The sequence below is a fragment of the Phascolarctos cinereus genome, unplaced genomic scaffold (genome assembly GCF_003287225.1).
Source record: "Phascolarctos cinereus isolate Bilbo 61053 unplaced genomic scaffold, phaCin_HiC Scaffold_5;HRSCAF=322, whole genome shotgun sequence".
NCBI classification, from domain to species: Eukaryota; Metazoa; Chordata; class Mammalia; order Diprotodontia; family Phascolarctidae; genus Phascolarctos; species Phascolarctos cinereus.
The window spans coordinates 381,935,184-381,960,310 of record NW_027555958.1 but is presented as its reverse complement, the minus strand read 5'-3'; the positions used below and the strand labels follow the sequence as shown (position 1 = coordinate 381,960,310).

At 41.9% G+C, this 25,127-nt stretch overlaps 1 protein-coding gene across 1 annotated transcript in view; it reads right to left on the bottom strand.

Moving 5' to 3' along the window:
- The window catches only part of CSRP1 (cysteine and glycine rich protein 1), a 35,659-nt gene extending 31,311 nt beyond the window's left edge, over window positions 1-4,348 (bottom strand). Inside the window, exon 1 of the mRNA XM_021002951.2 lies at window positions 4,257-4,348. The gene's annotated coding sequence lies outside the window, so the exon portion shown is untranslated. The remainder of the gene's footprint in view (window positions 1-4,256) is intronic.
- Between the last annotated feature and the right edge of the window lie 20,779 nt (window positions 4,349-25,127).

Genomic DNA, 25,127 nt, shown 5'->3' with positions numbered 1-25,127 from the left:
GATCATAGCTCTAGAACCAAAAGTGTCATCTACCCCCTCATCTTATAGTTCAGGAAATTTAGGGAAATTAAGTCACTTCCAAGGTCAAAAAAGTTACTAAGTGGCAGCGGGAAGCTTTGAACCCAGGTCTTCTGATTAAGGGGCCAGTATTGTTTCCATTCTATCATACTGCTTGTCTAAGATAAAGGTAGTAGGGATAGAAGGAGTCTAAGAATTAGACTAAGTTTTGTTTTGTTTTTATACACTGATTCTACTCTTCCTCCCTCACCCTCCCAAACAAGGATACTAGTGAAAGAATATTTGATATTTCTGAGGGCAGATCCTGGGTTCTAGTAGCTAACCTCCAGTTCATTTCCCCCAATATGTCATTATTTAGGAGCCCAGACATTTCCTCCAGCCCAGGGGAAGCCACTGAACCCGAGCTTGAAAATACCAGAAGCCTCATTATTTACACACTTTACCATACATGGGAATCATTGATAGCCTACGTCAGACAAATTCCTAGGGAGCGATGTATTCCAGCCACATCATTATCATATAAATTCCTGGAGGCAGCCGGCAGGATACAAGGGGCTTACCCCTCCAGACAGTGACAGAGCAACTAGTTAATAATGCTCATTCTCCCCCTCCACCCCCACATAACACCTCCATCTCTCTCTTGCCCTGCAAGGTCTCTCTTTAATACTTATTCTTTCAAGAAACTCCCTTTTCTAGACTCATGCTTCTCCCCACAGACCTAGCTTCCTTAGATCTGGTATCAACTGTATGCATAGACCAATCCTTTCCTCTATATAGATATGGACTTGACAGAAAATTGGAAGGCTATGAGTTCTAACCTACCTCTCATTATGGTGCTCTGTGGAATCTTATATGCTGCTTAACTTCTTTAAAATGTGAAAATTTATCTTTTCTTCAAAATGTCTATAGACAATTATAAAATTCTTTAAAAATCTAAAACATAATATGAATGCTGACTATTGTCTTGAAATTGTAATTTCTCTAGCCATGATTACTTTGGTGTTACACACTCTGTTCAAAGCAGGAAATAGCCTATTGAGAGAAATTTGGAGAAGCAAGCTAAAAGTACCATAAGGACAACTTTGCTTGGACTCTGATGAGGCCACCTTATGTTACTGTGAGACATCTCAGATCAGACTGAGAAAACCCTATTTTGCTTGCCTCCGAGTATACCATTTTTTCCTCAATACCTTTCCTCTTGGATCTAATTCCTGTCCCACTCTCTGTAATGCTAGTGTTACTACCAAAAATATAAACTCTAGCAGCCAACAAAATCTTTCCAGATCTGCCTTTCCTTCCCAGAGCACCACACAGAATTCTTCTAGTGTTTTTCTTCTTGCTTGGCCTTGTTTTCTACTTTGTTACTAATCTAAGGAAAACCAGCAAGTAAGCATTTAACATAGTTTCAATAAAGTAGAGAAACATGATGAATCAAATACTGCTCAGTTACCTGCCAGGGGCACAGGTCAGTTAAGAACCCCAGATTTCTAAAATCTAGTCTTGAGCTCTGTCTCTCACTGCCAGAAGTAAAAGATATTTGAAATTAAGAAAGAAAAGATCCACTATAGCCAGGAAAAACCAGATTAAAGAAGTTAGATTTAAATGGGGGGGGGGGGAGGAATGGGGTTGCTAACTCTCCTCATTTTCTTCTATGTCTCTGTCTCATTCTAAGTCTCTTTGTCCATGTCTCTGACTCTGTCTCTCTCCTTCCTCATTGTATCCCTCATTAGCAGCCCCTGGTTCTCTCGAAGTTTCCTCCTAGGACTAAAATGCCATGCTTCCACAATGAAAATGCAGCCTTCTCTGTCCAGCTGACCTGACTCTCTACCTCCCCCATCCTTTTTAATGCTTTATAAAGGTAGAAAGCCCCGCCCCTCCCCTTTATCACCTTATATAACACTCTTTCATGAATTTCCTTTTCCCTCTGACCTACTACATACAGCTTAACTCAGAATGTCCACAAAAGGAGGTTAAGATGGACAGAAGGATGGCCTTCTGGGGTAACCCACAGTGCAAGTTGACCTGCTGGGTGGATGTGTGAAGGAGTTCACCTGAGCTCATGCCTTCCTCTAAAACCACGTGTCAGAGATCTGGCTTAGTGATATGGGAAGGGGCTGATCCAAGAGGGCTGGAGGTCAGTGCAGGAAAATGGGATTACACTCCAAAGATAACAGGGCTTCTCAGCTATCCAAGAAACCAAGGGAACCAAGTGATTCTTCCTCTCCTCCTTTCGATGTAGGGGAAGCTCTCTCCCTAACTTCAGAGCTGATGACAGAACTAATGAAAAAATCCCTTCTACACAGGATTTCTTTGAGAGGGAAGGAACAGAACCAAGGAGATTATAGGTTTAGACCTGGAAGGACCCTAATGGCCATATAGACCAGCCCCCTCATAAAGAGGAGAAATTAAGGACCAGACAGGTTAGGGGATTTGCCCTAGGTCACACCAAGAGTAAGTGGTGGAGGTGGTATTCGAACTCAGTTCTTCCTGACTCCAAGTCAAGCACTCTATCCACTATATCATGTGCTGTTTGATGTGGAGAATTAAAAAAAATAAAATAAAAGACAACAAAATGGTTTAGTGAGATCTGCCTGAATGTCCTGATACCCTGGAGGGAAGTTTAAAATTGCTTAATGTTATTTTATTATAGCTTACATATAAAATATATGATAGAAAGTTGTAAACTTGTTGGAGTTTTATATGGTTTCATTCCTAATTCTGATTTTTCAATTGAGATGATTATTAAGTTTATGGGGGTTTTCCTCAGTATTCTTCTGGGGCAGGCTCTAAAAGAATGACAAGACAGCTCCCAAACTCTTCTGTTATTTTTCCCCAACCCCCTTCTCATTTCAGCTCTGTCACACTCTAGGCCCCAACCAGGGTGCTCTACTCCATTTAATTCCCCAAGATAGGTGAAAGGTTAATTAGGCAGATCAGTTCCTCTCTTCCCTAAAATGGAGGAACTCAAGTAGGCAAAGGCAGAACCCAACATTTTATAGGAGGAAGTTAAGGAAGTACATTGTACTGCTGCCATCTAAGACGCAGATCCTGATTCAGACTGAAAAAAAAAAGTCAGGAAAAGGCGGGAAGGGAGGATTTGGATTAGACAGTTCCCTGGTCCCTTTCAGCTCTATCCTTCTATGCCTCTACGGAATGCCTTCATGTAAGGAAAGCTAGTACTAGGGGTTCAGCTGCCAGGGACCCCAGGAGATCACACAATTATGTGAGTTTTCAGGCCTCTGGAATTTTCTCTCAGCAGCCAACCTCAAGAAGCAGGTCTTAAATATATGACACAGGTTTTAAGTGTAAGAACAGGAAAGGCAGATCTTACAAGCACATAGAGAAAGGCAGCTGGAAAGTTTTCAGCTTTTCTACTTTCAGAGAACTAGAAAGATCTACTTCAGCACACTGACAGTTAACATCACTGTGTGAAAGGCCTTGAGGCCACCAGATGAAGGAGGGTTCTAGTTTAGATTTGAAGCCTTGAATCAGCTCCAGTGGCCTCTCTCTCCCTCTCCCCCAGTCACACAGTCCTTCATTCCTGGCCCTAACAAGACAGGAAACCTGAGGGGTGAGAAGCAGGGGAGAGCGCAGTGCCTGGGACATAAGAGGTCTTTGACATGTTGGTTGAATGAAATGACATAGATGCCGACATTTTCCCCTCCTGACCCACAATGAGCATCGGTACAGCCATGAAGAAGCTTTCTAGTCGTTGCTGTCACTCAGCACGCCGTCAGCCCCAACGGAAAGGAGGTGAAAGGAAGGATAAGGAAGGAAAAAGGAAAATCTCTGGAGGGGGTGCAGGGGCTGCTGGGGAAGCGGGAGGGGCGACGGACCCTCCACGAGAGAGAAGCCAAGTAAGAGAGCTAACGCAGCCCCGACAGTACGCCCCACCTGGCCCCCAGCGACACCAGATGGCTAGAATTTCTCTCGTAACGTTTTTCTCCAGTTGCCCCTCTCTGACCCTTCGCTTCCTTCTCAGCTCCAGGAAGCCCCCAGGAACACTCCCTCCCTGCTGGCCCAGGAGCCAGAGCGGCCAGGGGAAGGAGTAGGGCCAGCGGGCCTGAGAGCTACGCCGCGGGTGCCAGCCAGGCTGGTGAGGGTAGGATGGGTGGGGATGGGAGGGAGTGCCTACTGCCCACTGCACAAGCCCGGGCGGAGGGAGGGCACAGCCCTGGCCGGACGCCGAGTCCCTGCAGCTGCGGGACAGACCTGGAGGGCAGAAGCGGCTCACTCACCTGACAGCGGTGGGGGGCTCCTAGGGCGGGCAGGCTGGAAGGAGCTCTCCGCAGTGGCCCGTTGGGTCCCGCTCGGGCCCCTCCGCTTTGTTTTTGTTCTCCTCCCGAGAAGGCGTGTCCAGGAGCAAAACCAACCATCAGAAAGCTTTGCACACAGCACCAGCGGGGCGCTGATGTCATGTTTCCTGAACACAGTCTCGGGGGCGCCAAAGGACCCCGGGGCAGCCCAGCCTGGCGCGGCCCAACCCCCCAGGGAGGCCCCGAGGCTGCAGAGGTCCTACCCCGTGCCTGGACCGCTGCCCCGAGAGGGTGCCACTGAGCCTTAGACAGGACAGGACACCACCTTTATGTGACGAGGTCCTCTTGAGGTTTCTTTCTGAACAGGTGTAAATGAAAACCCACGTGGAGATGTCCTCCGGCTTTATCTGATTTCTTTCTTGGAGAGGTGGGGGCCTAGGGGTATGAGATGTTGCATATGTTGTCACTGTGTTGATTGGTTTTTGCTGAACCGTTTTTGTTTGTTCAAAACTAATTTAAAAGATAAAAATAAAAGTGGCTTTCAAACTTTCAGCCCACCGTAGTTCCCAAGGGCTCATCCTCTTCCCCAGGATAAAGAAAAGTCCACTACTCTCAGAACAGTAGATGTTGAAAGTGGAGAGGAGGGAAGCAAACTGCGGTGGGGCGGAGAAGGTAGAGTAATCGAGCCTGCTACATTCCTCTAAGCCTAAATTTTCTTCCACCCACCTAGCAGCTGCTCTAAACCCTGTATTTCCCGTCTCTGAAAGGGATTGAAAGTTTCCTTTGACCTCCCTGGGTCCTAATTTCTGGTTTGTAAAACATCCTCTTAGGTTGCTCAGAGTTTTTGCCATCTTATGCCTGTAGCTGGTGCAGTAACAGGATAGGGACTGAAACTGTAATTTCGCTGACATAAGGAAATCCTGGGTGAGAGATTGCTTCCTGGGGGATCTGCATCCAGGAGGCCACAGTTGGCCTTCTAGGTCCTCAAGTGCAGCCCTTCGACTGAATCCAAACTTCACAGAACAAATCCTTTTATTACGGGGTATAGTATACCAATGCAGACCAGCCTATCCCCCTCAAGGCCAGTGGTCCAGACCCTGGGTGGGACAAAGACGCAAGATTTGAAAACAGGTCTTCCTAACTTCAAGGCCCAAGTTCTCTCCACTGTGCCATGGTACTTCTCTACGACAGCAGAGTGCATAACGCAGTATTTCCACCCCCTTTCTCCCCTCCCACCATTCAGTTCTAGTGGAGAAAGGTTTGAGGAAGGAGAAAAGAAGAGCTTTATGAATATGAAGAGCAGACATCTCCCTGAATGGTACAGAATTCAAGCTGAAGAGAAACACTATAAAAATGTAACAGCCACCCTCTTGTTACCCATTTCATCTGGGGTGGAGCATGTCCTCCCTCTTTCTGCCTGCAGCAGTGCCCCTACTCTGCAGTCTTAGTGCAGAAGGCTTAATCTCTTAGTTTACTGAGAAGACGGAGGCTCTCTTGAAACAGGGGGCCTGATATACCGCTATGCTACTATGATAGGCCACCAGGCTCCTCAATAGTATTACTCATTCAGAAGAATCACAGGAAAGAGGTCACCCTGCTCTTTGGGAGATAGGATCCCGCTACTTGAGCCCTCGGAGGAAGAGCTCTGGATTTGGAAGCAACTCTTCTATTTACTTGCTGTGTGACCTTGGGCAAGTAATTTAACCTCTCTGGGCCTCAGTTTCCTCTTTTTTAAAAATGAAGTTGAATTGGATGATCTCAAAGGGCTCTCTAAGGGCAAAGTGTCACAACAGTCAGGAGATCTGGATTTGAATCCTGCTTCCGATATTAACTGGGGATTTGGGGTAAATTACTTAGCTTTTCAGAAGCTCGACTCCCTCTTCTGTTAACTGGGGATAATAATGCTTGTACTAGCCATATCACAGAGTGGTTATGAGGAAAGAACTTTGCAAACAGTGACGTGCTATTTGTTGTTCAGTCATTTCAGTGATGTCTGACTCTCTGTGACCCCATTTGTGCTTTTCTTTGCAGAGACACTGGGGTGGTTCGTCATTCCATTCTCCAGCTCATTGTATAAATGAGGAAACTGAGGCAAACAGGGTGAAGTGACTTGCCGGGGGTCACACAGCTAGCTAGTAAGTATCTGAGGTCAAATTTGAATGCAGGTCTTCTGGACTTCAAGCCCAGTGGCCTATCCACTCTATCACCTAGCTGCCCTAAAATACTATAAAAATATGAACTATTTTTAACTCCTAAAACAGAGGTGGGAACCTGAGAGTGTGAGGCCACATGTGGCCCTCTAGGTCCTCCAGTACAGCCCTAAAAAAAAAAAAGTTTGGTTTCAGTCAAAAGGCCACACTTGAGGACCTAGAGGGCCACATGTGGCCTTGAGGCCAAAGGATCCCCTCCCCTGTCCCAAGACCTCTTCTTTCCTTGAAAGAGACCACTAGATAGAGGTAGGGAGCAGCCTTCCCAAAATTTTGGTTTGTTGTAAGCTTAGTCAATAAGCATTCATTAAGTATCGACTACGTGCCCAGCACTACAGTCTCTAATCTTCTCTAGGAGTTCACAGTCTATACTACTGTGACTCCTGGAACCTGGATAAAGTCCTCCTTTTCAAGGAATCTGGAACAAGCAGAACAACTGAATGCTCTGGGTAAATAAGAAGGCATTTCAAGGAATGGTCCCCATAATGGATCCTGATTATGGCAGGATCACAGATCCAGTAGAAACCTCAGAGACCAACTCACCTACCCCCCTCATTTTACGATAGAGGAGACTGAGGCCTAGGCAAGTCAAGCAACTTGCCCAAGCTGGCACAGGAAGGAAACATCAGAGGTAGCGTTTGAACCCTGCTCACCTGACTCCATAGCCAGTGCTCTTTCCATTCTACCCCACCCCCACTGACTCCCTGTTACCACCAGCTGCAAAGAGCAGGCAGCATTTTTTTAATGACTCACAAATTAGCCAGTAGAGTACCCCATCACCAAGTGAAGGATAATACATTTTTTTTCCTAGAGAGAGAGAATGAAGACAGAGTTGTTTCCAAAGGGCCATGAGTGAGAAACATGCACATAAGAACATAAATGTAGACCTTAGAGATCAGACTGTGTCTGAAGTGGAAAGGAGAAGGGCCGGGCATTAATAGAGATTGTACCTTGTACCCGGTATAGATTGATTACGTTATTATTCTAAGCCATAGCTACAACCAGACAATGACACACCCAACACCTGTACAAGCAGACCCGCCAATGACACACAGTGAGTTCCTTGTCACTGGAATCAATCAACAAGCATTTATTAAGTAATTAATATGTGGTAAGTTGTTTGTCAAGGAAGCACTTGGGAGTACAAAGAAAAATTAAAAAGTCATGCCCTCAAGAAGCTTACATTCTAATGGTAAAGCTAGCATGTGTACATATGGCTATAGATGAGATACATGTAGGTAGATAGGAGGTAACTTTTAGAGGGGAAGGTGCTAGTAGTGTGCAGGGCTATGGGACCAGGACAAAAGGAAGACAGGTATTCTAAGACAGGTAAGGATAGAGAGGATCCTAGGCATGGGAGATAGTGAGTGCAAAGGCCCAGACATGAAGGAGGGTGGGGAGGATTGCAGGTAGGAGGAGAGTAATGTGTGACAAGATTAGAAAGGTGAGAAAGGAGAAAATTGTGAAAAGCCTTCAATGCTAAACAGACCAATTTGAATTTGACACTAGAGTTAATTGTGAGCCATTAGACTTTGCAAGAAGACCAGTTCATCTGGTACATAGAGTACATGAATGGGGTTCTTTAAGAGTGTTTGTAGGCAGCAAGGAAGGGGCCAGAAGAGAGGAAGAGACTGAAGATAAGAGAAAATGTGGGAAATGACAGGAGAGCACTATGCTGGAGAAGACCAGAGTGGGTAGAATCAAGGGTACACATAGATGGGTTGGCCTTGGCACCATTGAGGGAGGCATGAGTAAAGCAAATGGGAAAATCTGTCTGACTGAAGGGAGATCAGGAGGGAAGAAGAGGGAGCTCTTAGTGAATGCCCTCAGTTATTTTTGTCGAAGTAGATGTGGAAGTTTCAACTGAGAGATCAAGGGGAGGGTGATACCTTGGGAAGGTGGAGAAGAGACAAGACAGTTTGGAATAGCCCCTGTGGAGAGTGGGAGAGCAAACTGATTAGAGAAGAATAGAATGCTCCCTAGATGACTGTGAAGATGCTTCCCAGAGGTAAATATCCAGCTCCAGTGTCTTTCCTGAGCTCCAGCCTGCTGTCATTAATTGTTATGGGGCATTTTCCAGTGGATGCCCTGTGGACATCTCAAAGTCAATGTATCCAAAACCAAACTCGTTATCTTTCTCTAAATAATAGCCTCTCTTCCTAATTTTCCTATTTCTGTTGAAGGCATCACCATCCTTCCAGCCCCCAGATCTGGAACCTTGAAATCATTATTGACTCTTAACTTTTCTTATCACCCACATCCAGTCACTTACCACGTCTTATCCACTATTCCTCTGTGTCCACTTATACCACATACCTGCAGTTGATGTCCCTGCCTCACCTCCTCTCTCTGATACATCCTACACACGATTGCCAAATTAATATTTCTAAAGCACAGGCTTGACCATGTCACTCCTCAACTCAGACAGATACAGTGACTTCCTATTTTCTTCAGGATAAAATGCAAACTTCCCTACTTGGCATTCAAAGTCCTTCACAATTGACTTGAGTTATTTTTCTAGGCTGATTACACAGCCTAATATAAGTAAGTTATATTTATATAACATATAAATAAATTATATTTGTATGATATACAAAGTATATGTATATGATATATAAATATACAATGTCAATATACAAAAATATAATATATAATATAAATATACATATAAATTTATAACAAATATAAATAAACAGAAATAAATTCAAGAGAGATTTTGGAGGTAGAATAGACAAGGTTTGGTAAGTGACTAGATATAGGGGATGAGGGAGAGTGTAGAGTTGATGATGACTATCTGGTTTCAAACCTGGGTGACTGGAAAGATGCCTTCAACAGAAATAGGAAAATTAGGAAGAAAGGTGGATGTGGGGGGAGGAGGAGGGGCATGGAGAAATAATAAGTTCTCTTCTGGATATGTTGAAATTGTAATGCCTGAGGGACATAAAGTGGCAAATGCCTACTACATGATGTTCACCTGGTGATGGATGACTGGAGCTCCAGAGATACTAGACTGGATATTTAACTCTGAGAATCATCTTCAAAGTCATTTTGGAATCATACTACTCCTCCCTAATCAATTTGCTCTCCCCCTTTCCACAGGGGCCATTCCAAATCATCTCATCTTTCCTCAAGTGTCCCATGGCACCGTTCTCCCCTCAACCCAAGGGTGCTAGGGTCAAAACTGAGAAGATATGAAACATGAAGCCCAGACAGGGAAGATAGCCTGAGAAAGTGTCAAGAGACTAGAGGTCAAGGTAAAGATGAAAATTTTCTAAGAAGACGGAGACAGAGATGTGGGAGGCAAGGAATAAGAGGTAGTTATGGTCAGAGAAATTTTGGTGTTTACTGGATCAAAGATCTGATCTGGAAGGGCCTTCAGAAGCTATCTAGTCAAACCCTCTCATCTTACAGGTAGGGAAACTGAGACCCAGGAAGGCTAAGTGACTTGCTCTTGTCACAAGGTAGTACCAGAGAGAAATATATATATGTATATATGTGTGTGTGTGTATATATGTATATATATATGGATATCTATATGTGTATATATGTGTATATATATATGTATGTATATATATGTATATATATGTAACATTAAGGTTTGTATACTGCTTTACAAGTATTGTCTCATTGGATTGTCATAACTCTTTGAGGTAGGGGCTATTATTATCCCCCTTTTACACACAAGGAAACTGAGGTGCAGAGAGGTTAAATGACTTGCTCAGGATCACACAACTAGTACATGCCTGATGCAGGATTTGAACCCAGGTCTTTTTGACTCCAAGTCCAGCACTCTATCAATGTAGTACCTAGTTGCAAGATTTGAATATAACCTGCACTTCTCCCCCCCCCCGACTGTATCACATTTCCTCCTTTTCTTGATCATGAAAGTGGAACATTTGTGGATTATAGTGATATCAAGTTTGTGACCATCCCTGAGCATGGCTGAAGTGGATCAAAGACATGAGACATGGGGTTTGATGGGTTTGTAAAGTAGGAGGTCAAGGAATTTGAGAGAGCATCAAGATATTAAAGTCCCATAATACAAGGGCAGCAGTAGCAATGTAGAAGACTGCCTACCAGGTATTAAGCTCCTTAAGAAAGGGAAAATCTTAAAAGTTGTGAGGATTAAGATGAATTGATGTCAGTGAATCAGCCTACAAACATTTATCAACCTCTGAAGCTATGTGCTAAACACCGGAAATCCAAAGAAAGGAAAAAATGTGATCCCTGCTTCTAAGAAGCTGACAATCTATTGTCAAGACAACCTGCAAAGAACTACGTGTATCTAAGATAAAAATCGTGTAAATGGAAAATAATTTCACAGGGAAGGCACTACTTGGGGGAGAGCAAAGACCAGCAAAGGCCTCCTGCAGAGAGTGGCATGCAGGGCTGTGCTGGAGAAGGCTCACATTGGCTCAGGAAAGCCATTTCTTAAATTTTCAGTATAAATATTTATACTTTGGAAATAAGAAAATGCTATAAATCAGGACTTGACTTGTTTTGATGATTGCCTAGATTTAAGAAAGTGATGGAGAAAATATTAATAGTGCAGATTGAACATTAAAGTGTGTCCTGCATATGTTTTTTTTAGAGTCAGTTGTTTTTTTAAATTATTAGCATTTATTTTTTCACATTTAAAAAAATTTGAGTCCCAATTCTCTGTCTCCCTCAGCTCCCCTACCCATTGAGAAGGCAAGCAATATAATATCAATTTATACATGTGAAGTCATGCAAAACATATTTCCATATTAGGCATGTTAAAAAAAAAGAAAATAAAAGTTAAAAAATTAAACTTCAATTTGCACTCAAAGTTTATTAGTTCTCTCTCTGGAAGTGGAGAGCATTTTTCATCATGAGTCCTTTGGAATTGTCTTTGATCATTATATTGATCAGAGTAGTTAAATCTTTCACAGATGATCATTGTTACTATATTACTGATCGTGTTTATAATGATCTCCTGCTTCTGCTCACTTCACTCTGCATCAGTTCACAGAGGTCTTCTCAGGTTTTTCTGAAACCATCTTACTCATCATTTCTTATAGCACAATAGTTGTTGTGGTCACATCCAACTCTCTGTGGCCCCATTTGGGGTTTTGTTGGCAGAGATACTGGAGTGGTTTGCTATTTCCTTCTCTAGCTCATTTTATAGATGAGGAACTGAAGCAAACATGGTCAAGTGACTTACCCAGGGTCACACAGCTAGTATGTGATTTGAACTCATGAAGTTGAGTCTTCCTGACTTCAGAACTACAGCTCTATGCACTGAGCCACTAGCTGCCCCATGGCATAATAGTATTCCATCACAATCATATACCACAACTTGCGTAACCATTCCCCAAATGATGGGCAGCCTCTCAATTCTCAATTCTTGGCCACCACAAAAACAGCTGCTATAAATATTTTTGTACCTATGGTGCCTTTTTCTTTGATCTCTTTGGGATATTGACCTAGTATCACTGGGTTAACACGTACAGTTTTATAGCCCTTTGGGCATGATTCCAAATCATTCTTGAGAATGGTTGGACCAATTCACAGCTCCACCAACGGCACATTAGTGTCCCCACTTTTCCACATCCTCATCAGCATTTGTCATTTTCCTTTTTTGTCATGCTAGCCAATCTGATAGATGTGAGGTGATGGCTCAGAGTTGTTTTAATTCATATTTCTCTAATCAATAGTGATTTAAAGCATTTTTTCATGTGACTTTGGACAGCTTTGATTTCTTCTTCTGAAAACTGCCCACTCATATCCTTTGATCATTTATCAATTGGGGACTGGCTCTTATTATTATAATTCAACTCAGTTCCCTAAATATTTGAGAAATTAGGCCTTTATCAGAGAAACTTTCTGTAAAAATTCTTTCCCAGTGTGGTTAGGGTCAGCTAGGTGGTGCAGTGGATAGAGTTCCAGCCCTGGATTCAGGAGGACCTGAGTTCAAATCTGGCTTCAGACACATAACACTTACTAGCTGTGTGACCCTGGGCAAGTCACTTAACCCCATTGCCTAGCCCCACCCCAAAAAAATTCTTTCCCAATTTCATGTTTTCCTTCTAATTTTGGCTATGTTGGTTTTGTTTAAAACTTCTTAATTTCATGTAATCAAAATTATCCATTATAATTTCCCATAGTCTTCTCTGTCTCTTGTTTGGTCATAAACTCTTCCCTTATCCATAACTGTGATAGGTAAAATGTTCTATGTTCCCCTTGTGTGCTTATGAAATCAACCTATATGTCTAAATCATGTACTCATTTTGATCATAGGGTGTAAGATGTTGGTCTATGCCTAGTTTCTGCTAAACCGCTTTCCAGTTTTCCAAGCAATTTTTGTCAAATAGTGAGTTCTTGCCCCCAAAGGTAGGATCTTTGGGTTTATCAAACACTAGATTGCTATGATCATTGAGTAGCCAAACAGTCCTTTTGTTATAAACATTTACTTGTACGTACCTGGCTATATGTATAAATCCTCTACAAAAGATAAAAAACTACTCAAAAAGATAGATATTATCATATCATTTGTGCCATTGCTCTAAGGAAATAGGGAAAAAAAGATTCAAAAGCCAAAGTTCTAAAAACCAGCTATATGCTAGGAATACTCTTCCGTCTTTTACACATGTGAAAACTGAGGTCAGAAAGCTCAATACTTTTTTCTAGATTTTTATGGTAAATAAATGGCAGGGAAAAAAAGGCAGTGGGAAGCAGTAAAAAGAGCACTTCCTTTGAAGTCCAAGGTTCAGTTGTTTCTGACTCTTCATGACCTCATAAACCATGCTGTCCATGGGGTTTTCTTGGCAGAGACACTGTTGTAATTTGCTGTTTCCTTCTCCAGTAGATTAAAGCAAACGGAGGTTAAATGACTTGCCCAGGGTCACATAGCTAGTAAATGTCTGAGGCAGAATTTGAATTTGGATCTTCCTAACTCCAGGCCTAGCACTGTATCCACTGAACCACCTAGCTGACTGCCTCCTGACGTTCAAGGACCTGGATTCAAATCCCCTTTCCCATATTGACTACCTGTGTGATCTTAGCCAAATCACTAAACCCTCCACAGGTACAAAATCAATCAACAAATATTTATTAAATACTATGTGTCAGCCACCGTGCTGAGCACTGGGGCATTGGACCAGATAATCTCTGAGATCCCTTCCAGCTCTAGATCTCTGATTTCCCAACCTCAGTCCATTTCATTAAATTAATATTTCTATAGATAGATTTCTGGAAGCTCCTGGGGGAACCAGAGAAAAATGTTTATATCCATGGGAACTTGGAGGAATTTTTTGAAGAAGAAGAAGAAGAAGAAGAAGAAGAAGAAGAAGAAGAAGAAGAAGAAGAAGAAGAAGAAGAGAGAAGAAGAAGAAGAAGAAGAAGAAGAAGAAGAAGAAGAAGAAGAAGAAGAAGAAGAAGAAGAAGAAGAAGAAGAAGAGAAGAAGAAGAAGAAGAAGAAGAAGAAGAAGAAGAAGAAGAAGAAGAAGAAGAAGAAGAAGGAGTCTGGCAGACAAGTGGTAGATGGGCCAGTCTGGGAAAAGACAATGTAGAAATTTTTTTGAAGAAAAAAGGCCTGGAGACAAAGGATGGGAGGAAACTGAGGTAGAAACACAATGAGATTATGGAGCATAAGAAATAGAGATGGAGTTTCTAGCAAGGTAGTCTGGTCTCCAGGTTTCATTAAGGATTATTAAGACTTTCCCAGGAAGAAGAAAAGAGACTCAGAAAATGTCTGGGCTTTAGCTTTGAAGCTGTGTTTCACACAGTTATTTTGAAACAGGCAAGATAGCTTTTCAAATGACCACATCCTCTTTTTCAGATGATCCAGATGACTTGATATGACCACTTCCTGTCTCCATTGGCCTGGAAAAATAAAAGCCTTTCTCATAACTGGCTGTCAGTCACAATCAGCCAGTTTCCAGCATGGTGGAGGTAAGGAGAAAATGAGGAGATCTCAATGGGAAATCTTCATTTGGGCTACCATGACCAGAAAACACTAGGAAAGGAACGTCAGGAGGCTTTAGCTGTCTTGGCTTAAAGTTTTCTAAGAAGGAGAGATGAACACAGGGGCCTTATAAATTTGAAAAAGATCTCAGAGCTGGAAAGGACCTTAGAAGTTACCCAGTCTAATCCATTCTCCAGAGGAGGGAATAGAGGTTCAACAAGGTTAACTTGCCCAAGGCAACACAGATACTAAAAAGCAGATTTGAACTCAGGTCTTCTGACTCCAAACCTGGTGCTCCTTCTCCTGCCCCTACTGATGCATGCTGCTTGAGCTTAAGGACAAGATTCATGCCTACTGTAGAAGGAAGGGGGTGTTAAGAATGCTCTAGCTCAGTCACTCCCAGCTCTTGTGTGCCCCCCATTTTTGTCCCACCTAATTCCCTACACTTCTGCTGATATCCCCTAAAGTTCTCTCTCTCTCTCTCTCTCTCTCTCTCTCTCTCTCTCTCTCTCTCTCTCTCTCTCACACACACACACACACACACACACACACACACACACACACACACACATTCTTCCCCCACCCCATGGCATTCTAAAGCCATTCTTGCCTGGGATTGGCTAAGGCCTGGGTAAATATCACTGGCATGGGGTAGGGAAAACAAGGCAAGGATAGAGTGCCATCTGCTGGGAGGAGTTGGGCTGAATCCTAGTAAAATCCTATCAAGTAAATCCTATTTAAATCAAGTCACTTAACCTGACAATAATCCACAAAATGGTGCCTCTCATATTTGGGGCAGTCCATAGCCATGAACCAGTATAAATTCACATTCATACTCTCAAGTGTTCATATGGACCTGTGATAGCATCCACTTCCATTAGATTTTCATCTGCAACATCCAGAGTCGAGTCAAGTCAACAAGCATTTATTAAGTGCCTACCATGTACGAGGCACTGTGCTAAGCACTGGGAATATCAAGAAAGGCAGAAAACAGTCCTTGCTCTCAAGGAGCTTACAATCTAATGGAGAAGACAACATGCAAGTAAATGTATTCAGGATAAACAGTAAATAAATAATAGAGGACTGAAATTAAAAGGGGTTGGGGAAGACTTCTAGTAGCAGATGGGATTTTAGCTGGGAGCCAGAAAGGTCAGTAATCAGAACAGAGAAGGGAGAACGTTCCAGGCATGGGGAGATAGATCTAAGTCTCAAAGAGTAAGACAGATCAACAGGGAAGACAGATGGAAGAGTACCTATCAAAAAGTAATGTATGAGAAAACTAGTAAAGTAAGAGGGAGCTAGATTATGAAGGGCTTTGAATGTCACACAGAGCATTCTGTATTTGGTCCTGGAGGCATAAGGAGCTGCTGGAGCTTATTGAGTAGGGGGATGACATGATCGGACCTGTGCTTTAGGAACACCACTTTATGGCTGAATGGAGGCTGGATTGGTATGGGGAGAAGCTCAAGGCAGGCAGACCCAGCAGCAAGCTGTTGTAGTCATCAAGGTTTGAAATGATGAGAGCATTCGAGACAGTGGTGGAAGTGTCAGAGGAGAGAAAGAGATGGCGCAAAGGTAAAATTGACAAGCCTCAGTCACAGCTTAGAGAGGAGTCCAAGATGACTCCTAGGTTGTGAACCTGAGGGACTGGGAGGGTGGTATTGCCTTCTGCAGTAATAGGGAAGGAGGAGGTGAGGAGGCAAGGAGGGTTTAGGAGAAAAGAGGATGAATTCTGTTTTGATATTGCATTTTAACCTTTGTAAAACATACATTTACGTTTTAAAAAATATTGTGTTGGCGTATTGTGTTATTACATACGAAACATTTACAGATTGCTTCCACTCTGTCATCAGCCTCTTGTACCAAAGTAAGACAACTAACCAACACCAACAATAGTCACCTCATGTGAAAGTGTACACTGCATGTCACATCTGTAGCAGTTCCCAAACCGTGTTTTTTTAATTGTTTTTTAACATAAATTTATTTTCTCTCCCTTCCACTCTCCACCTCATTGAAAAAAAAAGAGGAAAGATAAACAAATTCCTTGTGACAAATATGTATGATCAAGCCAAGTGAATTCCCTCATTGGCTGTATCCAAAAATACATAACTCATTCCACACCCTGAATCCATTACCTCTCTGAAGGAGGTGAATAGTATGTTTTATCATTCTGTCCTCTGAAATTACGGATGGTCATTATAAAGATCATAGTTCTTATACCTTTCAAAGTTTTTACAATATTATGATTATTCTATAAATTGTTCTTCTGGTTCTGCTTATTCCATTCTTCATTAGTTTATAAAAGTATTTGAAATTATTCATTTTTATAATATGAATCTTCTATTATTTGGCCTTCCTTAATTAATGGGTATTCCTTTAGTTTCTAGTTTTTGCCACCCCAAAAAAGAGCTGTTATAAATATTTGTGTACATATAGGATCTTTTATTATTTTTTAATATCTCCTTTGGGTAAAGACCTAGCAGTGCTATAGCTAGGTCAAAGGTCATGTGCTGCTTTGTTTATAATTCCAGATTTCAAGCTTACAGTTCCCTATTTTGTCTCATCTAATGTTTATGATCCCCTGTTCACTGAACAGGCTTATTTCTGTTAAAATATCTTTTAAGGAATCTTGGATGATTTTGAAATATGGATGGAAGATGCTATATTGGAAGAGACTTTAAGGTAGGGTTCTGCTCTACCGAATCATGGTTTTTTTTTTTTCCCATTGGAAAAAAAATCAAGAATAAAGGAGCTACCTTCTTTTTGGTAGGCACGGTGTAATCTAATATTTGCTGCATCTTTCAGTTCATTGTGAAATGATAAAGAGATGTGCTCCTTTGTTGAATATTACTTGCAAAAAGCATACCTATTCCTACCAATACCCTTATTGAAGGTGTTCTCAATTTGTCTATAGATGTCCATAGATGACTCTCAAAAAGACATTGTATATTTGGGAGAAACTAGGTGATGCAGTGGATAGAGCATCAGGCCTAGAGTCAGAAGACTCATTTTTCAGACACTTGCTAGCTGTGTGACCCTGGGAAAGTCTTGTTAATCCTGTTTGCCTCAGTTTCCTCATCTGTAAAATGAACTAGAGAAGGAAATGGCAAACCACTCTGGTATCTTTGCCAAGAAAACCCCAAATAGGGTCACAAAGAGTTAAACATAACTCAACAACAACAACAACAACATGGATGGGAGAGAGGATCAATAGTTGGTAGATGACCTTTATTTTTTAATATGAATAAAGTCCAAGGTGTTTTTTTTATGCGTTTGATATCTTCCCCTGTTATAGATGACATATATCAATCCCTCAATCCCCTCACAACTGTGTCATCTTCAGCGCAGGTCTCCTCTATATACATTAGTCCACAATGGCTGTTTTCCCCATTTTGTTCCTCTTTGTTCATTTCTGTCTACCCTTTAAGCACATTTGAGACTTAAACTTCAAATATAGTAGTCCCACTGCCTTTTATGGTAAAAAGTTTGTTATAATAACCTCTGCAGTTCCCTTCCATTCATCTTTTTTTTCTATAACCCCTTTCCCAAAGTTGATTGGTATGGGCTTGTTTCCTTATTGGGTGAGATAAATGCTCCACCCTGTGTGAGCGGTGGGGTGGAGTTGGTGAGAGCAGGACATCCTTGGGCTTCTTCAGTCCCTTTCAGAACTCCTTAAGGTTCAAGGACTCTTCAAGTCATTTCCAGCACTTCTGGCTTCCATCTTCAAAAGGGAAGATGGAAGAAGCCAACACCACTTCAGGTTGCTCAAGAAAAATACCCTGGCAAAATATGAGTGGAGCTGGTAGTCTCCATCATATCCCTGTCCCCAGCTTGCTACCCTAGAGGCTGTGGGGAATTTTCCCTTGGGGGAGATCCAGAACCCTCTCTCTTTGTAGAATTGATCTATCTCACCCAATGAGAAAGCTGTTTCACTCTGTATTGTCCTGTATAAGTTCTCCTATGTATACTTTCTCTGATTTCTGTTTTGCTATGATTTGGATAAATGAGTTTCTTCGCTGTTCACTATGTGTGTTCATTGTGGAACTGATATTTGGTGAGAAAGAAGCCAAGCCTTAGATATAGAGTTTGGGGTTCTCTTTCCCCCCAATAAAAATGACAAGGTAATCAGAAGTTAGATTGAGACTGATCATATCCCCTAGATATATTTAGGAGAGCAGATAGATATATCTCTATCCCATTACCCCCTCTTTCTGAGGAGAGCAGAGTGATGGCCTCTGGCCCTAACATCCTGCCTCCCCTCCTGGCAAGAATGCAAGTTTCCCTTGGAGAGGAGTTGGGGGAAAAGAAGCTAGAGATACCTATTGTACCTCCCTTCAAGTCACACAAGGATGGGGGGCAGCTAGGTGGCACAGTGGATAGAGCACTGGAGTCAGGAGGACCTGAGTTCAAATCTGGCCTCAGACACATAACACTCACTAGCTGTGTGACCCTGGACAAGTTACTTAACCCTATTGTCTAAAAAACAAAAAACAGGTCACGCACGGATGGCCTTTCTTACATATGGAAGACTTCCTTACATCGCCTTTTCTTTTTCCACTTTTATCCTTAAATACCCCCAGGGACACATTTGTTTAGATGAATCTCTTGCCAAGCTTTCTTTAATCTAGTTCTTTCCTCCACTTCTCCCTGCTTTATGAGTTGATTCTGCTTATAATCATCCATCATCTTTCTCAAGTTTTTACAAACAAGTTTATATTCTAAATTGATTTTAACTCTGGCCACCATCTCTCTCCTCTTGACAAGGAAGTCAAAGCTTGTGTCTATTGATGATTGTTAAGTTCACAGTAAAAAGTAAAATAAAATAAAAACAAGTAACTCAAATATTTGCTGACTAGGGTGTTTTCTGAGCTTTTCTGGACTTGTAATTAATTTACATTGCTTATACTGCTGTATAAAATCATAATCGGTTGTAATGTCATTTCCGATATCCATTTTTCATGGTCAATTTGCTTTTAAATAGTTCAGAATTGCATCATTTGAACTGTGTGCCATATTTTTTCCTCATTATTACTCTTTCTCTTTGGTCTTTGTGGAAAGTGCTTCATTGCTCTTCACAAATTTGACCCTTCTTACCTTTTCAGTCTCCTTAGACGTTACTCCCTTCTATATACTCTACAACCCAGCCTCCCAACCAGGCCACTTCCTACCTATGCCCCCTTTCCAATTCCCCAGCTTCCACTTTCACAGAGCACAAGGATAGAGAGGGTGAAAGAGACAGAATAGCTACACAATGCCTTCTGGAGAAAGAGAACTTTTGACAGCTCAGTCCTAAATCCATCATTTTCCTTTCTCCTCACAACCTAATTTTTTTTTGGCAGTCGTCTATTTCTGCCTCTTTACATCTCCAGATATCTTTTCAACCCTCTGCACTTGAGTTCAACAGATCCCAATATTCTTGCTGACCCTCTTCTCCTCTGGCCCATCTCCCATTTTGAATGGTGACTAGGAAGCTAGTTATTTATTCATCATTAACCTTCAAGATACAGATGGGAGTTGGAAAGCAGACTGTAGTCAAATCCTCTTTGAATTAGGGCTTGAACCTCCATTTCCCAAGCTAGAACAGAAGGGAATAACACAGATGAAGGGTCCCCCATTTGACAAGGGAGAGATCGTATGTACCAGATGGATCATGCAGAGCCAAGGGTCCGTGACTATTGTAACAGGTTTGGTATATGTCCAGACCGCCTAAAATGGCATCACTACATGAGAGACACTTAGGACCTACTCTGGGGAGAACTAGTAGACATGTGGGCATTCAGGATTGGTGCATCATGCTGTTGGGAGCAATCTTTTTCCATTGGTTCTGTAACAAGAATTATCTATGTCCAACCAAACAGACAATTTGTCTGTCTTTCCCACATTTGTGTCTAGGGATGAAGGACAGAAGGTGACATCCTTCAGCAAGAGGGAAGGGCCTGAGGTCCACTACTTCCCTCCTTAATTAGAAATGCAAAGTGACTGTAAGAGAAACCTGGAAGTAAAAGATAAGTCTGGATCAGAAGCATGAGTTGGTATAGGATTAGGCAAATTTTCTGATGCCAGGAGAAGGCAGGAAGTCTGAATTTAACATAAGATCCAATGTAATTTATTAACACTTGTGAACATGTGACCTTGATTCTGTCTTCTGGTTTCCTCTAAGCTTTAGCTAGAGCCTTTAACAAGTTAGAGAAGTCTTCAAAAATGGTATACTCCTCTATCAGTATGGTTTTAATGCAGCTGAACCTGGAGATGGGAAGAAAGACTGGATGACCAGTGAATGACCCTATCAGCTCTCAGATTTAAATTGAAAGAATACAAACCTAAGATTCTCAAATCTGACACCAACTGGCTATGTTATCTTTTTTTTTTCCAGCTGTGTTATCTTAAAGAAAGTCGCTGCACCCCATTCCATGCACCCTCTGGGCCTCAAGCTCATCCTCTGTAAAATGAGCAAACTGGATCCTAGGTCCTCAAAATTTCCTTCTAGATCAAATGTTCCACAATTCAATGACTATAAGAACTATGCTGTCAGTGATTAGCATTATGTCCTCATTACCAAGAAGGAAAAAAAAAAAAGAGAGTAAGTTGCTCCCTCTGGCGGTTTGTTGGTGAATCACCTCTCAACATGCTTTCCAAAGCGGTAAGAAATGAGTTTGGGAAGATCACAGGGTTATAGATTTAGGGCAAAGATGTAGAAAGGACATGGTAGGGCCAGTTAGTCTGACACACACACACACACACACACACACACACACACACACACACACACATTTTATAGATGAGGGAAATAAGATCCAGTGAGTTTTTAAGTGCTTTGCCCAAGGGGGCACCAGTAGTATATTGTAGATTTTCACACATCAGGCAGAATGCTAGACTAGATTTGCAGTAACAATGAAGAGTTCCACTTTCGTTCAGCCCCCAGTTTCTTCTTCTTTTTGGTATTTATCTTCTTTCAACATTGACTGGAGATGAGTTGATTCATAGGTGGAGAGACCCTTAGCAGGTATGGAGCTACTTTTTCCCAGCAGAGATTTTTGGTGGTTTTTCTGCATAGAGGATTCATTTCTCTCCCCTAGAAAATCATATCTCCCATTTCATAATCTCCTGCTTCATTCCAATGACACTTTTCTTGGAGCTCATCTTCACTGTGAAAGAAGCTTCTCGTGTAGTTAGAGGATGGAGGAAGTGGTTGAGGCAAGAACATGTAATTTGTGGATGACATTTTAACTACGGCAGACCTGTTTTGGTTAGCTTGCTCACTCACTCGAGTTTTCAACTTCCAATACTCAGGCCCCACCACAATGGTCACTGGAGGTCCCATATCACTGTCAAGATACACCTTCCCAAGATGGCACTCTAATAACAGGAGCATCTTTTCATGTGTGGTGTTCTCTAAGAGAAAGAATTCAGTTGTCAAGGTATCTACTGAGTTAGCTTCTCCCAAGGTAATCTCCTCAAGGGCAGAAACTGAGTTTTAATAATCTTTGTCTCCTTCTTGAAGCCTAGCTCATTGCCTTACACATATTAGGCACTCAATAAATGCTTGTTGAATTGAAATTGAATCTTAATAAGAATGGCTGCCATTTATATAGTATTTTAGAGTTACAAAGTAGATTCACCTACATTATCTCATTTGATCCTCATAACCTTGTGAAGTAGTTAGTACAAGTATCATCAGCCACATAATTAGAAGAGGAAACTGAGGCTCAGAAAGGTTAAATGATCTGCCCAAGGCCACACGGTTAGCAAATAATAGAGGTGGATTTTGAACCTATACCTGGTTCAAGAAGAGAGTTGGATTAGGATCAGATATAAGCCTCTGATTCAGAGACAACAAGGCTTAGTCTAACAAACAGCCCGAGTCAATCTTTCACATACTACATCTTAGAATAGAGGCAACTAGGTTGCATAGTGGATAGTGTCAGAAAGACATGAGTTCACATCTGGCCTCAGACACTTACTTATTAGCTGTGTGACCCTGGGCAAACCACTTAACTTCTGTGTGCCTCATTTTTTTTTCATCTATAAAATGGGAACAATAATATCCCAGACCTCCCAGACCATATGTTGTGCAGATAAAATGAGATAAAATATATGTAAAGTTCTTGCAAATCATAATGTATAATATATTATTCTTTTTTTAAATTAATTTATTTTGATTTATCAACAATCACTTCCATATGCTTTTGAGTTTAAAATTTTCCTCCCCTTTCTCCCCACCACCCTCCCCAAGACAGCCCACAATCTGATATAGGCTATACATATACATTCTTATTAAACATATTTTCAGATTAGTGATGTAACTATTATTTTTACTTGCAGCAGCAGCATCAATAACATCGTCTTGAGGGAAGGGAGGAGGTCAAACCTTCATTCCAGCTACACCTAAATGTTGAATTCAGCTTAGGTAGACTCTTGTGAGAAACAGCTGTCTCTAAGCAGTGGGGGGAACTAAGAGAAAATAAATAACATGTGTGGAGACACTGGGAAAGGGGGAGGCCATTCTAGGACTAAAGAAATCAAGGAGGGAAATGGGAGTTTATATGGTCAAGTCTGGTCATTTCTACATTCCCAATATTTTTCCTATATGTCTCCTCTCAATTCACACAGCCACCACCCTAATGGGCCAAGAAGGCCCACATGCCTGAACTCTTCCAATGGCCTTCTGGTTGGTCATCCTGCCTCAGGTCTTGCCCCACTCCAATCCATCCTCCACTAAAATGCCAAAGTGATCTTCCCAATGCTCAGGTCTTACCATGTCATTCCTCATTTAAAAAAAAAATTAACTCCAATAGATTCCTGCCACCTCTAGCATCAAGCATAAAATTCTTTGTTTGGCTTTTAAAGCTCTTCACAACATGGCTCCTTCCTACGTCTCCAATCTTCTTGTACTTTATTCTCTTCCACATCCTGTGTGGTCCAGTGACACTGGCCTTCTTGGTTTTGCTCACATACCACACTCCATCTCCTGACTCTATACCTTTCACTGGCTATCCTCCGTGTCAAGAATGTTCTACCTCCTCACCTCTTAAGAATGACCATTCTGGAGTTTCTTTGAGGAAGTGATTGATGGATTCTTTCTGTTTTCTCTTTGCCTTCTTCTAATATGTCTGGGCAATTTTCTTTCAAGATCTCTTGAAATATAATATCCAGCCTCTTTTTTTGGACATGGCTTTCAGGTAGTCCTGAATAAGCTTAAGTTAGCTATCTTGGGTCTCTTTTCTAGGTCAATTGCTTTTTTAGTGTGAGATCCTTTACATTTTGCCTATTTTCCCTAATCTTTTCATTTTATTTTGATATTCCTCATTGTCTTATGGAGCCGTTAACTTCTCTTTGACCGCTTTAATTTTTAAAGAGTCTGTCACTCTGATAAAGTTTTGTCTTTTTTATGCTAAGACATTAATTTTAGTGACTGTAATTATGTGAACCAAAAACAAACAACAAAAATGCAGCTGAATTCAGATCAATTGCAATGACTAATCTCGGTCCAGGTTAATAGATGACAAAAAACATACTTCCCTCCTTCCAGCAGAGACAGCTAGGTGTCATAGTGGATAAAGTGCAGGACTTAGGAGTCAAAAGGACTTGAGTCTGAATCCCGCCTCAGACCCTCACTAGCTTTATGCCTCTGATAATCACTTATCTTCTCTGAGCTTCAGTTTCCTCATCCACAAAAACTGAGGTAATAAGAACGTCTCTCAAAGGGCTGTTGTGAGGCTCAAGAGAGATAAGGTATGTCTAACATTGAGCATAGTTGCTGGACACCGAGGTCTGGGGTCACTGTATCCACTCCATGTCCACTAAGGGACCCATTTCAGGTCTGGACCCACATAATAGACCCCGACCAGGTTCAGCCCTGAGGAGCTTGACCTCTCAGGAGAGGCATCAGGCTCCCTTTTTATACTTGGTTCATTACATCTCTCATCCTGGTGTCCTGGGAAAAATTGATTAAACCTTACATTATTACTCATGACTACATGTCCCACAAATGGGGGAAGGTGAGGGGAGAGCGCAAAAAGGTACTCAATGTGCAATTTAAAACAAGTATGGGAGAGGTTTTTATTTCCTACACACACATAAAAATACTGAAGGACCCCAAAGACTCACAGCATGCATTAACAGAATTGGATTTAGTAACTTCACTTATAACTATTGTTACACTCTCATGGGAAGCTGATGTTTAAACTTCATTAGTTTCTAAGTCTGTTAATTAGGGATTCTGCATTGTACCTTGGTTATTTACTGCCCAAACAAGTCCTGATGCATGCCTTCTGGCAAACTAGGAGTTTGGAACCGTCCTCTTGTTGCTGGTTATGTTCTTTAAGAAAGCTATGGTAGCTGCTGGTGACTGCTCCCCTTGCCTCCAGTCAACTCTGTCCAAAAGGATCCAGTACTTTCGTACCTCCTGAACTCACAAGGTCACCTCTAAGCCCAAAGATGTCCATCTTGGATTTGATTTTCATTCACCTAAAACCAGGAAAGGACAAGCACAGAAGAGGTAGCACAAGTCCAGGCTCCAGCTTCCCTAGGTAGAGTATGTAATTTATCTGCCATGTCCTTGAAGCCACATGGTGATCAGAGTAAAGGACAGGACAAGTTGACCCCTCCCTCATCCCTCATAGGAAACAGCTTAACTGATCCAGAGCCAGAAGGGAAGAAAATGCTGAGGGAGTGGTCACTCCTTTTAAATATCCACTGAGTCTTCCTGTTCTGCAGCCA